Genomic DNA, 14,172 nt, shown 5'->3' with positions numbered 1-14,172 from the left:
GTAATAATAGACATTATCACCAAAACTCAGATGGTTGATAAAGCCAGGAGCGCTTTTCATTTTAACTTTGTTGATTTACTGTAAGATAAAGTAAGTGAAAGCATTTCATTATCATGCTCACGTGTTTTCTTCCACTGTAACCAAAATGAATTATACAGTACTTTCAATTATACTTGACTGCCACTATATAATGTTAAGTGTTTTTTTTTTTTCCTCCTCATTTGCTATTAAAGGACTCAATCTGATCTGTTCTCAACTATTTGGCAGCGACAGCAATAAACTCCACGTACCATCATGCCTTGCGCGCCTACGTTGGCCGAGAGCAGCATGTGCTGCGCTGCTCTGCTCCAACTATGGCTCAGTGCGGCTCAGGCTCCTCACGGGAGCGCATCGTACCAGCGACAGAGACGCCAGTTGGAGCTCCAGCAGAGACCATCACCGCACTCGACCGTGAGGAGGGACCGGCTTCTTTTCTTGCTAATTGGAAATAATCACACTAATCGATCTGCGTAATTTGCCGCAGCACCAGTCACTTTACGCAAGGATACTTTGGACGCGTAAAGGGGATTAAATGTTGCCGTTACAGCACTGACACACGTGGAGGAGCTATAATTATTGTTGTTATCAGTATTGTTATTGGTAAAACTTGATGATGGCAATACCTGATGGATTCGACACCCGAGCTGTGAGTCGTCCTGTAGGATATAAGGAAATACTGTCTCTTACACGGGATGAGTGGTGTCCATTACTCCCGCAGCCCAACTCCTGCTGGACAAGCCGTTTGGCGGACAGACGAGTCTCTTGGGATACTTCACGCATGTGGCCCGGCTCGTAAAGGGCCAGTCCCATGATATGCTTTGGGAAATCGATATTTGTCGCGGCGGATTTCGGCGCAAGGAAAGGAATACCCTGGAATATATTTTGAAAGCGATGCTCAGCAGATGACCAGCAGTTTGGATAATGACTACGCATCTCCTCGTCCAGCAGGTACGTGAGCAAAAGAGATTTACCTGCGACTTCTACCTGCTCGCCAGGGGTGATAGTGATATGAGTTGAAAAGGAATTTCTTGTTGTGGGTTGTAAAAACGTGCAGCACAGCCGAGCGCGTTCTGGGGTGCTCCAGAGGGGGCCCAGTCAGGAAATAACTTAATTTCAGGTATTATTTCACCAAGCATATGAAAATGAGACCCTGTGTTTTAATGCGATTAAATAAGGTTGAAAGGAAATGAAATTAGAAATGAAAAACATTCAACAATGGCTGTTTTGACCAAAGGTTCTGTCGTTATCTCCCTACACACCCATTTGGCCTACATCTTCACTACCAAATTACACTTAACGAGCAAACTCCTCTCCCACGGGATTAGGACAGCTATTATCGAGTTATGTCTAATGTGTGTCTGTGGAAGGGGGCGTGTTTGACAGAAAAAGCCAAACCTGTGATCTGCGCTACATATTTAGGTTCACCTGTTCGCGTGAGAACACTGCTCCGTTATTCTGTTACGCGCGCATCTCTGCCCCTCAAAACTGACTCGGATTGATTTAGTTTTTGAGCACGGCCTGATGTCCAGCCCCCCCAACCTAACCTAACCTTACCTAACCCGTAACCCTGTCCGCAGTCTTTACCCTAAAATTGAATGATTTAAATTGTGGGGACCTGTATTTTGACTGTGTAAACAGGTTTTTGTCCCCACAACGTGAGTAATACATAGGCGCGCGCACACACACACACACACCTGGAGGACTTGTCCTTACCCTGACGTTGCCATACACCTGCAGTGCCAGGTGTCCACAGCCCAGTCCCAGAACCACGACCTGTCATAAGTTTGGAAAGACCAGGTGCAGCAAAAATAACTGAACAGTGTGGATACAGTGACCAGCCTGTGGTCCACCCACATCTCCCACAGTGACTCCATTCAGGTGAGTGGAAAACGGTTGCGGGTGAAGTCATTAGGGTTACCTGACACATGGCGTGCAGAAGAGATCAGCTCTGTGCTGCCGTCCATGCACGGACAGATTTGCATGATGTTTAGAAGCTGCGTTTGAGCTGGATCCTACAGGTGCATGTGGTCACGCTCGCTGGTGAACCTTATATGGTATCACATGGGGGAAGTGTTTGCACTGGCTCTCCACGTTACTGTGTGCATACTGGCATCACGTTCATGGTAGGTGTGTGTTCATGGAAGTTATCTGATGAGGCGTCCACCTTCCTATCCCTTCACCCTTCAGCTCTCACTCCTCAGTCCTGTCCACGTCCTTAGCAATGGAGAATTCCACCTATTGTTGAGGCAGGGGACAGAGCCCCACTATATGTCTGTATACAGCGCAGAGCACAGACCGAGCACCCCCCTCCTCCTCCAGCTCAGTGCCCCCCACACACCCCCTCCATTAAAAATCTTCTCCAAACAAGACCCCCTTTCTCCACTGAAGAGGGACCCTCTGTCTAATGCCAAGTGACTCTCATGGCCAGCATTGACGGTGGGACACTTGCTTCACAAAAGGAGCTGAAGTGTCAAATAAACTCGGTCAGAGCCCCCGACACACAAGAATTCCTTTATCTGGCACCCTGGGAGGCAGACAAAGACAGACTTTGTGTCAGTGAGCAGGCCTTGACTAAACACTGGGGCTTTTTTTTTTCTTTCTTTTTACTCCTCTTCTCACAACTTCTGCCTCTTCTTCCTCCTCCTCCTTTTGTTTTTTGAACGGCGGAGCGGGAGCGTGTCTGCTGACGTGACCCCCGCTCGCCCAGCATCTGTCCTGCACGCTGCCAACATCACCCCTGCGCCGTGTTAGCACCATATAAACACAGATACGCCCATGCACGCCCACTCTCACACACCCGCTTCTCTCACTCAGACTGTCTGTTGGACACCAGCAGTGTTCCAATAGATGTACTTTTTCTTTGTGGATACTTGTGTTTATGTCTTGGTCCGTAGCTGAGAATAGCAAAGCAGGAATTTGCTCGCTCACAGGGCTGAGTGTGCTGGCTGAGCTGTCATATGATATGCTTGTGGTGAACCGCAGCAGAGAGCCATACACACACCAGGGTCAGACTCACTTAACAAAGCTGTATTTACTCCACTCAGCGTTTCATAGGAACTCTCTCATCACTTGCATCTTTGAGCTCAGATTCACCTGCATTGCCATCTGTTTATAAGTGTTACATAATGAGCTCCTCACACCTTCAGTTTTGGCAATTTTTCACAAGTTTTTAGATGATTAACACCATTTTCCATGACTTTAAAATGTTACCTGGACAAATCAGCTAATGCACACACTTCAGACTAAATGAACACACACTCTTTCCACACTAGTGATGCTATTAAGTGATTCTATAGAGCTCTATAGTCTGCTCCTTGAAATTAAAAACCTGCTCCTCTGTATGAAAGTGAGCCCAAAGTGCTGGAAAATTACCTCATGCAGCGTTGAGAAGCCGCTGAAGCAGCCCCACAGAGCAAATGCTGCGGTCCAGAGCTGGAGCTTGGTGGCCCCGTTGGTAGACATGTGCATCAGGCCCCCAGGCATGCAAATACAGGCCTGCCAGAGAGCGATGGTCCCCAGCACAGTGGTTAAGGTAAACAGATCGAGTTGCTGTGGTCGAGCGTGTTAATGGTGTGTTTATGAGCTTAACTTGAGTGGTGATTTATCATGTCTAAGCTCACGTCTCACCTCGGGTTCCTGGCCTTGATCGGCCTCAGTATCTGGTGCGTGTGTGTGTCGTTGCTCACAGGTGACAACACTGACTGAGCGGCGTGACCTCCCGGTGAACTGTGTCTCGGTGTCATGACCGTTTTCGACCGCTGAAGGGAAACGGAAAGCAATAGGGACATTTATTACGCATTAACTACGCCCTGTTTTTGCAGCAAATGTGCCCTCAGCATTACCTCACCAAGTCTGCAGGGCACAAGGCTCACATCGCAGGAAAATACCCTTCCATCATTAGTGTCAGATAACCTTTTAATGAGCTCCATGAGAAATGTCAGGCTGTGAAAAAAGCCGTTGTGTATCCTTTCATATAGAGCGCCATTTACACTCAGCCTGTGTGTGTGTGTTTAGAATGAGCTCTAAAGTTTGTCTGAACAGGAGAACTGTCATTTATTAGTAGTGCAGGAACAATGGGGAGCTTGTCTCCGGGGTGGTGGGGGCCAGAGGGGGGCCAGAGGGGGCCGGTGGAGCCAGGGGAGGGTGGCCTGAGATTGGGCAGCAGCCTCTGACCAAGAACAAGCCCCTGTCTGATGGAGAGAACTGCTGACCCTTCCTGAGTAAAATGGCACCTTTGTTTGGAGGTGTATGTGTTTGTGCCTATGTGTTTATGTGTGTGTGAGAGGGAGAAGGAGAGAGGTTTTGAAAAGCTGGGAGCACTGTGTAAAGTGTTTTTTTTTTTTTTTCCCTCAGCACTTTGGTGATTTTCCCTCCATCTGTGATTTTCTCTTAGCTGCTAAGTTGTGTGGTCGATTCTCACAGCAGTCAGCTTTAAGGGAAATGTGTCAGAAACGGGGCCGAATTTATTGGTTATCTGACATAAAAGCTCTGTCATGGCATGTTTTGTCAGTGGTCGTTTCCTCAGAATTTGGCCAGTTTTGTAAATGAAATTCAGTATTTCAATGCCAAACATGGATGTCTAATCCTCCCATCATGGAGCAAGTTCTGCACAACAGAGTAGCATGTCTGTCATGCTACACAAAGCTAAAGGCCTCTGTGATGCCATGACACCAGACCACCGCTTCAGACTAATTAGCTACTTTGTGTTTTCTGCTGGCCTGTTGCCACAGTCTGCGTGGTGCTTTCCTCCTATTGGCCTACCAACAATTGTCTCCTCTGGCTCTAATGATGCTCATGAGGGAGAGGTGCTTTGTTTAAAGAAATATAAGGGAGGAGGGAGGGAGGAGAGAGGAGGTGTTAATGCCGGTGGGGTAATGGCAGCAGATTGCTGATTTCCTACAGGGAAACCACAACTTAGAGGGTGGTGTGTGTGCATGTATGTGCGTAAATGAGAGTGTTAAACCGCTGTGGGAGTTATCAGGAAGTGGGAGGTTGAGGGAGACAGACAGCTCGTGCTTGAGTGAGAGTGTGGCAGGGTGCTTTAGAGGAAGTGGTGAACATGAGTGGGGGATTCTTCAGAATGATGCCTCTGGGCCTGACACTTGTCTTCTTTGATAAACCTCCTTCTGCACCTGGTGTTGAGACCTTTTAACTTAACTGCCCGCCGCAAGGCCTGTCATTCCCTCTCAGGTGATAAAATCTGACACTCACTTTTAAATCTTCCCATCCCTTCTGTCCTTGACCTCCCATCTAAGCACAGCCACAACTGAACTCTGCAGGAACATAGCAGAAACAGAGCACGGGAGAGATGGAGAGGCGTAGGGGGGCGAAAGAAAGATGGGCGGAGGACAGGCATTCCCTCAACACACACACGCAGAGCAAACAGCAAAGACACACAGTGCAGCACAGGGGCATCTCTGTCGGCCCGGACGCAGACAGACAGCACTCCATTCAGCCACAGGAAGGCTGCACGCACCACCCACCTCACTACAAGGATGCTGTGGATCAGCAGAAGAGAAGCAAATAAGCAATGCTAAGAGCAGGCTGACACTGGAAAACACACACTGTATGGATTGTGTGTGTGTGTGTGTGTGTGTGTGTGTGTGTGTGTGTGTGTGTCACTCTGTTGCTCCCATGCGTATCGGACCTTCAGGTGTCTTCCTCAACCTTCTTCGCACGCAACAAAAATCAAGCTGATCTTGGTTTTGCGATGCTTTAAATTCCAGACATTCCTGTTTTCTCTCAAACTGACCTCGCTCGTTCTTTTCGTGCCGTCGTTTTGGAGGGAAAATTCCTCCCTTTGTGTCCCGCTCTCACAAATGTCACATTCCACCGAACCTGTGACCACGTTCGACCTTTGCTTTGATGGGTGTGGGTTGCCGTGGCAACGGCACCGCGTTTTCAACGAGTCACACCTACACAAGCACAAGCCATCCTCATTCAGCAGTTGGGTCTTTTTTCACTGGAGCCACTCTTTCACTCCTCTTCCCTTTTCTTTTCCTTCTCAGTGGGGAGGATAAAGGAGACATTTTCAGTGTGAAGAGGAGCGTGAAATTTCCTGCGTGACCTTCCCGGGACACAGCAGACCACCAGGCTCCTCAGACGACTGTGTGTGTGTGTGTGTGTGTGTGTGTGTGTTCGTTCAATCCTGCGCTTGTGTAGGTGATCCGTGTGACACTAACCGCTCTTAGTGCATGCATGTTTTTATTTGCCTTGTTTAAAGGAGATTGAGGTCCAGTTACACCGTGTTCACATAAAAAAAAGTGCAATTAAGGTGGATTGTTAACATGTAGGAGCTGCACACAAATTCTCACGTCACATAAAAGCGGTATGCTGGTTGACGGGAGGCAGATGCTCCTAGTAGGCCGGTAAGTCGTGCGGTCAAGCCGCAGTGAGCACGGTGAGCCCCGAGCTTCTGACAGATGCTGTGGAGATGGAAGAAGTGGCTGTCAGTGTCCCTGACCAGAGGCACAGACAAGCACACAGTTCCAAAGTGCTGTAATGACAGCTAAATCGACTGGAGGCTGTCCAGATGTCAGGCTGTCATCATCACCAGGCTCTGGAAAAGAAACAGACTCTTGTGTTCCTCAGTGGGCTGATGCTGATTGGATTTTGTGTCATGTGCGTTTGAGAGGATTCAAATCTTATCACAAGCTCATTGAGTTACATTTTGTCTGCCGGAAATGGTTATTTTGCTCAAAATGAGGAGTAAAGGTGGCTGCGTTAGGGTGTAACTTGTAGTTGATGTTAGGAATTGTGCATTTGTTTGACTCTGCTGCACCCTTGTGGACAATGGAGGCAATAGCAGAACAGAGTTTTTCCTTGGCTGCAGTTCCTCTGGTGGCCACTATAAATCTGTGGCGCTGATTGTAAACCTTTGACTGAGGGACTTTTTTTCCCCCAGTCAGCTGTTTGTGTGTTGAAAAATTACTGTTAACAATGTCAGTTATGTTCAGTTTCCATCATCCATGTATAAAATAAAGGTTCTTCATAAACACTAAATAATAGATTACACAGAATATAATCAAAATTCGTCTACATTATTCCAGTGATATTTGATATTAAATACAGTTTCTATAACTATTAAAGCAAATTATCTTGTTGAAATTCATGAGTGAACAATGACTGAAACTAATCATTGTTGGTATAGATTTAATCCCTCACTAACCACACATATATTTAAGATAAGATAGCACTTTATTAATATAGTAATTAAATACAGTGTTTGCTACTATTGAACTATCGTACAGTAGAAAAAAAGTAACACAGTATATAAAAAAAAATACATTAAAAAGTGTCATTTAGCTATTAAAGACTTACCAATCTCTGTGTCTAACACCAACTACGCGATGTTACCACTGATCAGTTTGTATCTGCAACATGTACAGCTCATCACACCTTTAAATGATCCCCTGAAACTCAAACATCAGTCAAGTTTTGGCCTAATGTGCTTTTTTAAACCCACCCATCTCTGTTTCTCAGCATCTGCAATGCAACTGAGGGAGGAAAAGAATATATCAGGCTGAGAAATGTACTTAGTGCATTTCCAATTGCAAAGAAAATACGAAGTAAGCAGCTCAACTAAAACATAAGTGAAAGGTTAAAACAAGTTCATAATACAAATACTATCAGTTTCACTGTAATAGTTATGTTTTTGGTAGGTTTATGTGTTGCCTTGGAAGGTAGGTAAGGTTTTTGGGTCATTTAGGTCATTAAAATTAGATTAGATTAGATAAAATCCATGAAGGACGACATGGCCAAGTTTCATTTCTCCTCTTGCATTCTTCAAGGCAACAAAAGCATGTCCCTTTCTTCAAGCACCACTAGAGGTCAGAGTTTGATCTCTGTTCTGAGACAGAGTGGGAGACTCCTCTGCTTGCTCCCTTGCTGTTATATGCAGCACAGTGTGATTTAATATATTTTTGTAGCTCATTTCACAGTGGACACAGAGTTACAGCTCTGTGTTGTGAAGAGCATATGTGGAGGTTGTCTGCTTTTGGCTTGGCTGCATGTAACAACAGAGCTTCACTTTTGTTTCTTGGTGTGTACAATCCTACAGTGCTACAGTTTACTGCATTACCCACAAGGTGTCACTTTTGCATAAGACTGAACAGGTAGACCCGGTCCTCTTCATGGCATAGAGCAGTGTGCTACTTTTCTTTCCTCACATATCCTCCCTTTTATGCCAATTTGTGCTTCTCTCAGAGAGAAATATTGTACTTTCTACTCCACTACGTTTGTCTTACAGCTTTAGTTACTCGTTACTTTTCACTTTACAATTTTTCATACCCTTCCTGTTCAGTGAAAACCACGTAAAACTGAAGGATTAATGTTAATTTATGAACTAAATAAAGTTATTTAGCTGGAAAAGTCATTGTCACAAAGCTGAAAACAGGCTGTTTTTCTGAGAGTGCAAGGCTACAAACATAACATGATTTTAAAGAACATCGCTGCAGATTGAACTAACAGTGTATAAAGCAGTTAAAATGAGCCCAAACTTTAACATCTACAGCAGTAAAATGCAACATCCACATGGATCTAAAAGCACCAGAGCTAATAGTAAAACACTGAGAGAGACACTTTTTCTTTTGATAAGTACATTTTGTACTTAGACAGTTACACTTGCAGGACTTTTGCATGTAGTGGAGTATTTTCACAGTGTGGGTCTGGATACTTCCACCACTGCTTCGCACATTCGTCTCTCTAGTGGAGTAAAGGTTAGTTTCCAGCTTCATCACTAGATGGCAATGTGGTAACATGACACGTGGTGAACCCTCTGGAAAGTAAAAGCTGCTTTGCATGTTGAAGTAACCCTGTGATCTGTGGAGTAATGGATGTAGATTGGCATTATTATCTTCTTATTGCCCCTCATTCTTGCTCATCTCCCTTTGAAGATCAAAGTGGCCGTGTGCCTCTGTGTGTGCCGACACCGATAAACCCAGCGTGAACTTCAATAAAGCCAACTGTTCACATTGTACATCTGTCGCTCTTAACCCTCTTCCGGCCTGAAACCGGCAGAGTCAACTGTTGTGCAGCATTTCATGTTGATTTCTCGGAGTGCGTCAGCGCAAGAGAGTGCAGAATAATTTCAGCAAATTGGGAAAATGATTTTTAAATGTCTGGTAGCGCGGCTCAGTGAGGGGGGAAAAGAAGCCAAAACACAAGAGCTCAGCGGTTATGTGAAAACAGCAACCAGACTGGTTGTTTGAATCTTGATACAGAAACTTGGCAAGTTCTTTGACTTTTGTTGGCTTCACTCCTCCTCTGTGAACTTCAGACATTACAGAACACAGAGAGTGAATGAGAGAAAGATACAGGTGACATGGTGAAGGAACAGGTGGGGCAGCTTTTGATTGGGTGGCAGGAATGGCACGAGCATAATGCCACCTACGGTTTTGTTCCCACAGATGGCCTGTGTGCTTCTTAGTGTGGTAGTTCATAACTATTGGTGTTTGTTGCGTCATGCATGTGTTTGAGCTTATAATACTTAGAAAAAGAAGAGTTTTCTGTGCGATCAGATCTTTATTAGACCACTGCAAGTTCAGCTGAAACTGATTCAGCTCTTTTGAATGTATTTTTTTTTCCTTTGAATATTGAATGTCACAGTTTCTTTTAAGAGCTCGGTCGCTCGCTCCGGAAGGCCTAGTCCTCCGTTTCCTCTCAGCATGCGCACTGCGTCGTTGAACGCTGATCAGTTTACTTTCAGCAAATCAGATTTAAGAGTATGTAGTTATTCAGGTTCCTGTCAGATGGAGATTATGGGAAAGAGAGTCATCGGAAGAAGTTGTAATCACAAGTGAATCGTTAATCTGTGTATTGTGTAACTGTGTGCACATGCAGTGTGTTTGATATTAACTGTTTCGCTCACACTCAGTTTAGCCATTTGTACTGTATTTCATGTGTGCACATGTGCAGTAGGGCGTCTTAAGGTGTAGGTTAAGTGCATCTGTGTATCAGTACAGTGAGCCTGTACTTTAAACACATAGCCACACCTCTTGCACTGGTGCAGGTGTATGTCAAGGTGTTCATAATCTGCAGCTAATCAGATTTCTCCTTCTGGGTTTGTCACTAAGGGGACTTTAGCCACCTTGAAGAGCTGTGCACACACACAAAAAGGCATATGCACACACACACATACACACACACACAGGCCTCTGCATAACCTTTGTAATATTTCACACACTGTGTGCAGTTCCTCTGGATCTCTCTTTTCCACGCCCCGCTTTCTCACCAAAACCAAAATCAAATCCAAACTGTGTCCTTCTCAGCTGTTGGCTGCTATTTGCCTCTGCTGCTGTTCTTTCTATTTCATCTCTTTTCTATTTATTTCTCAGTGAAAGTGCAAGCCAACACTGCCCTCACTTTACTTTCACACAGCTTGTTGACATGAGCACCTGTGTCAAGTCTCATTCATTTTCAAGGTGGCAATTCTTAACCCACAACAGGAGTCAGTGGTTGCAACAGTGCTCCCAGCTGCTTATCTTTTCCATCTCTCCTAACCTCTCCAAAGTTACTCATCTCTTCATAAAAACTGATCATCTAAATCCCTCAGCAGCTTTTGATAACAGCTACCGCGGGCTAGCCGAGCTGAGACGTGTCCGAGGCGGGCGGGCAGGTACTGTAGGAGCTCACTTGCCTTCAGGGAAGAGATCCATGTTTTTCCCAAGCTTTTTTATTGCAGACGCTATGTTGAGACATAGCAGAGCGGGTAGAGTGATCGAGTCAAGGTGGAGCTTTGGTAGAGATACAGAGGAGGAAGTCTGAGTGTATGTCTGTCTGGTTGATGGCACAGGTAAACCTCTGTCTACTGTTCAAGTTAATCATTGACCCTGGACTCGCTGTCTCTCTGTACTTTGCAGGCGAGCAAGGTTTTGGGAAAGCACTTGTTCATTAGCTGCTTTTTTTCACCTTTTTAAACCCAGAATGCATACGCTGGCTGTTGCATTAACCACATTTTGCAGCAGTGCAATAAAGCATTACATGGTGAGCCTTGCTCTGTAACTATTTCTTTTGGTTTTGTGCTCCCTGTGGTTGACGTTAATGGGGTGTTGTTAGTGGCAGCAGCTCCTTTACAGGCCTCCTTAACGTACGCAGCACCCCCGCCTCTCTCTGCTCAACCCCGTTCCACCCTTCCACTGGGTAACCTCCACTGAAACACTGGGCCTCCTTCGGTAACACTGGCAATACCCCAATTAGAAACCGGGGGAAACCCTAGCGCAATGAAAATGAGTAATATGTCTTCCCCTGATGCTGCTACCCCCAATCGGCGCTGCAGCTCTCAATCAGCAGCAGCTCAAATGGGGCGCACGTGTGTTGGGGCATGGACAGCTGTGGAGAGGGAGTCTGCAGCTCGGCTCGCAGTGTGGCGGGAATAGACGCATAGACACATGTGCATGCACACCCCAACGCCAACATATACACACGAGGAGGGCATTAGCAGCGGTGCGCGGCTGTTGTAAGCTTGGGTTTCAGTGCGGTGGAGGGAGGGGAGTTTGTGTGAGGTGGGTACGTGTGTTTGTGTGTGTTCCTCTGTTCGTTTACAAAGCCTGCACTCCTCCACTGTAAACGTTGCCAACCTCACCTCCTCCAGACATCTGTCTCTCCCACTCGCACACACATATGCCTACGCCACCTTCCCAGTTAATCCCCGAGTCCATACAAGCTGCGACTTGAAACCCAAAAAATGTGCATATTAAATGGGTGATCCACCACCAAACATAATTACAACTGTGACATTTCTAAAATCAGTATTAATTGTGTGTTATGTGCACCGTGTGGCCTGTAAAGGCAGGGAGGTGCGTTTGGAGGTGTTGATGTCAAAGTAGCTGGTTTCACATGTTTACTGCTACTCAGAGGCTTGACGGAGAGCCTGATGGCCTTGAGGGACAGGGCAAAGGTCACTCAGGTGAGGCTGGACTTTTCCAGAACTGCGGCGCCATGCATCAGACCGGCCAGCCTGTGCTCTGGAGGCCTGAGTCCGGTCGAACCGCGGAGAAGAGGCAGATTGAGAAAAGGTTTTGGAAAAAGTGAGCGAAGTGGTCAGGGACCTGGCGGCTACTGATGGCAAGTTTCCCCTCCCGCCAGCTGCCAGCTTATCGACTTTAACGATGTGAGCGAGCGATGGCCAGTCCCTCTGCCCCCTGGGTCTCCGTGTCCTTCATGCCCGCCAAGGCAGCAAGAATGGCAGCAGCACACCAATAAAGCCCCACATGGTACTGATTGAGAGGCATTAACGTCCCCTTTCCCTCGCTCACATTCAATCATTGACTGAATCATGAAGATCAAAGAAATTGAAACAGCCCAGCACGTTCGATAATCTTCATGCCTCAAATGTCTTGCCTGCCTCGGCATAGGTTTCTTTAATCATCTAATGAATCAGCTTTACTAAAATTATATAAACACCATCCTCGGGCCGAACTGCCTTTCCGATCAACACTTTTCTTTTCGCCTTGTTTTTGGGAAACCTTTACTGTGGGGCACCGCGGGGCAAAATGATCTGCCAGCCCTCCCCCCCAACTCTAATTTCCATCCCACCTTTCCCTATCACCTCCTTCCCTCCCCCCCCAGCTCCTGCGCTCTTTGACTGAGCTGTTTTGGAAGGAGCTCCAGGGGCAGCATTCGTTTAAGAGTCAGATATAAACAGGCATTAAAAGGCAGCGTGGTCTTAATTAGCTGAAGCTGCTCATATGTTTGGTGTGATTGTGTAATGTTTATACTTCAGTGTGTGTGTGTGTGTGCGCGCGCGTGCCAGAGTGTGTGCACGCTGTGTCAGGCCACTGTGCTAATCACCTAGAGTTTTATTGCCCTGTGCCATGTTGCAACGATGCTGAAGTGAGACAAGCAGAGAGAATTCGCGCTGAGGCAGAAGAATGACGCCCGCCACAGTGAAATCTATCAATGTCACCGAGATAAAGTTGAGACCTACCGTTTGCACCACCTATACATGCGCCTCTGTGCAACGTTATGATAACCATAACATGCAAACTATGTTAGGAGTGAAAAATTAGTTGATCCAACGTGTAACTCTCCTACTGGATGGTTGCTTTGTGAAAGGAAACACATGAGCCGCCACGGTTTGTGACGCAATGTGCAGCAAGCGTCGCTGAAGCTGCGGCCTTCGAGTGCAAACTGTGTGATCTGCTCATCGAGGCGTCTTCATCCTGACCACAGTTTCTCAAGTCCACGTCTAAGATCCTGCAGCCATTATCAGAACAAGATAACTGTCTAGTCCCTCTCATGTACAACTACCTGCCCCTGTGCTGTACAGTGTAGCAATGACATTTGGCCCAGCCATAAAAGAGCAACAAGAGCCATAAAAACACCTTACGATGTCTGGTTTTCTGTAGCCAGGCTATTAAGCTGTAAAGCCCTATTGTAAAAATCTAGATTGAACCGATACAGTTGAGGAGAGCGCAGCAAAGATGAAAAGGGCCTCGCTCAGCCATACTTTCATAAACCTGCAGTGGGCTTGGTTTTTACCGGTAAGCACACGGGAAAATTCTTTGAATTCCCCGGCCTCACACCCTCATTCTACTTTTCCCGCCCTGCAGCCAATACCTCTGGGTACATGGGCTTGTTTGTGGCGGGTCTGACGTCACTGAGAGATCGATGAGTTCGTTAAATGGTTGAGGTGTTGTTTTAACCCCCCCGGTTTGAGATATTTTATAGTTTGTACGTTGGACTGAGTCTGTAGATAAGAAAGTCTGTGGGGCACATTAAACGCAGCTACTGCCATGTAGGTGGGCCAGATCTCACAACTGTCTGACCACACTGGAAGCAATCCACATGTTAACGCTCTCCTGCCCTTTTCCTTTGTCCCTCACCTCCTCTATCTATCTTTCTATAATTGTGTCCCGGACCCAGACATGTCCATAAATAAACGGGGTCTCCCTCTCCTCAACTAGACCCAAGCCATGTTTATGTTCAGGCTTGTGTTGGGGGGCCATCTGGACCACTGGGCCCGCCTCACCGCCTCTCTCCGGGCTCAGGTGGAATCAAGATGTGCCACCGAACACCAACCTGTGCTTAATGGACTAACGTAGGCTTCAAACATAAGCAACGGGTCATTGGAGATATATTTTTTTAAACTTTTATTGAAGATTAAACAATCCTTGACTCGTGTCTTGCACATTT

The 14,172-nt window shown here is 46.4% G+C and overlaps 1 long non-coding RNA gene across 1 annotated transcript in view; it reads left to right on the top strand.

Moving 5' to 3' along the window:
• Positions 1-360: 360 nt before the first annotated feature.
• LOC143334677 (uncharacterized) overlaps positions 361-14,172 on the top strand; it is a 51,697-nt gene continuing 37,885 nt past the window's right edge. The window contains exon 1 of the long non-coding RNA XR_013078344.1: positions 361-987. This is a non-coding gene — a long non-coding RNA (uncharacterized LOC143334677). The remainder of the gene's footprint in view (positions 988-14,172) is intronic.

This window comes from Chaetodon auriga, chromosome 16 (genome assembly GCF_051107435.1).
Source record: "Chaetodon auriga isolate fChaAug3 chromosome 16, fChaAug3.hap1, whole genome shotgun sequence".
NCBI lineage: Eukaryota > Metazoa > Chordata > Actinopteri > Chaetodontiformes > Chaetodontidae > Chaetodon > Chaetodon auriga.
The sequence above is the reverse complement of the archived record's forward strand: the minus strand, read 5'-3'. Positions and strand labels throughout refer to the sequence as shown.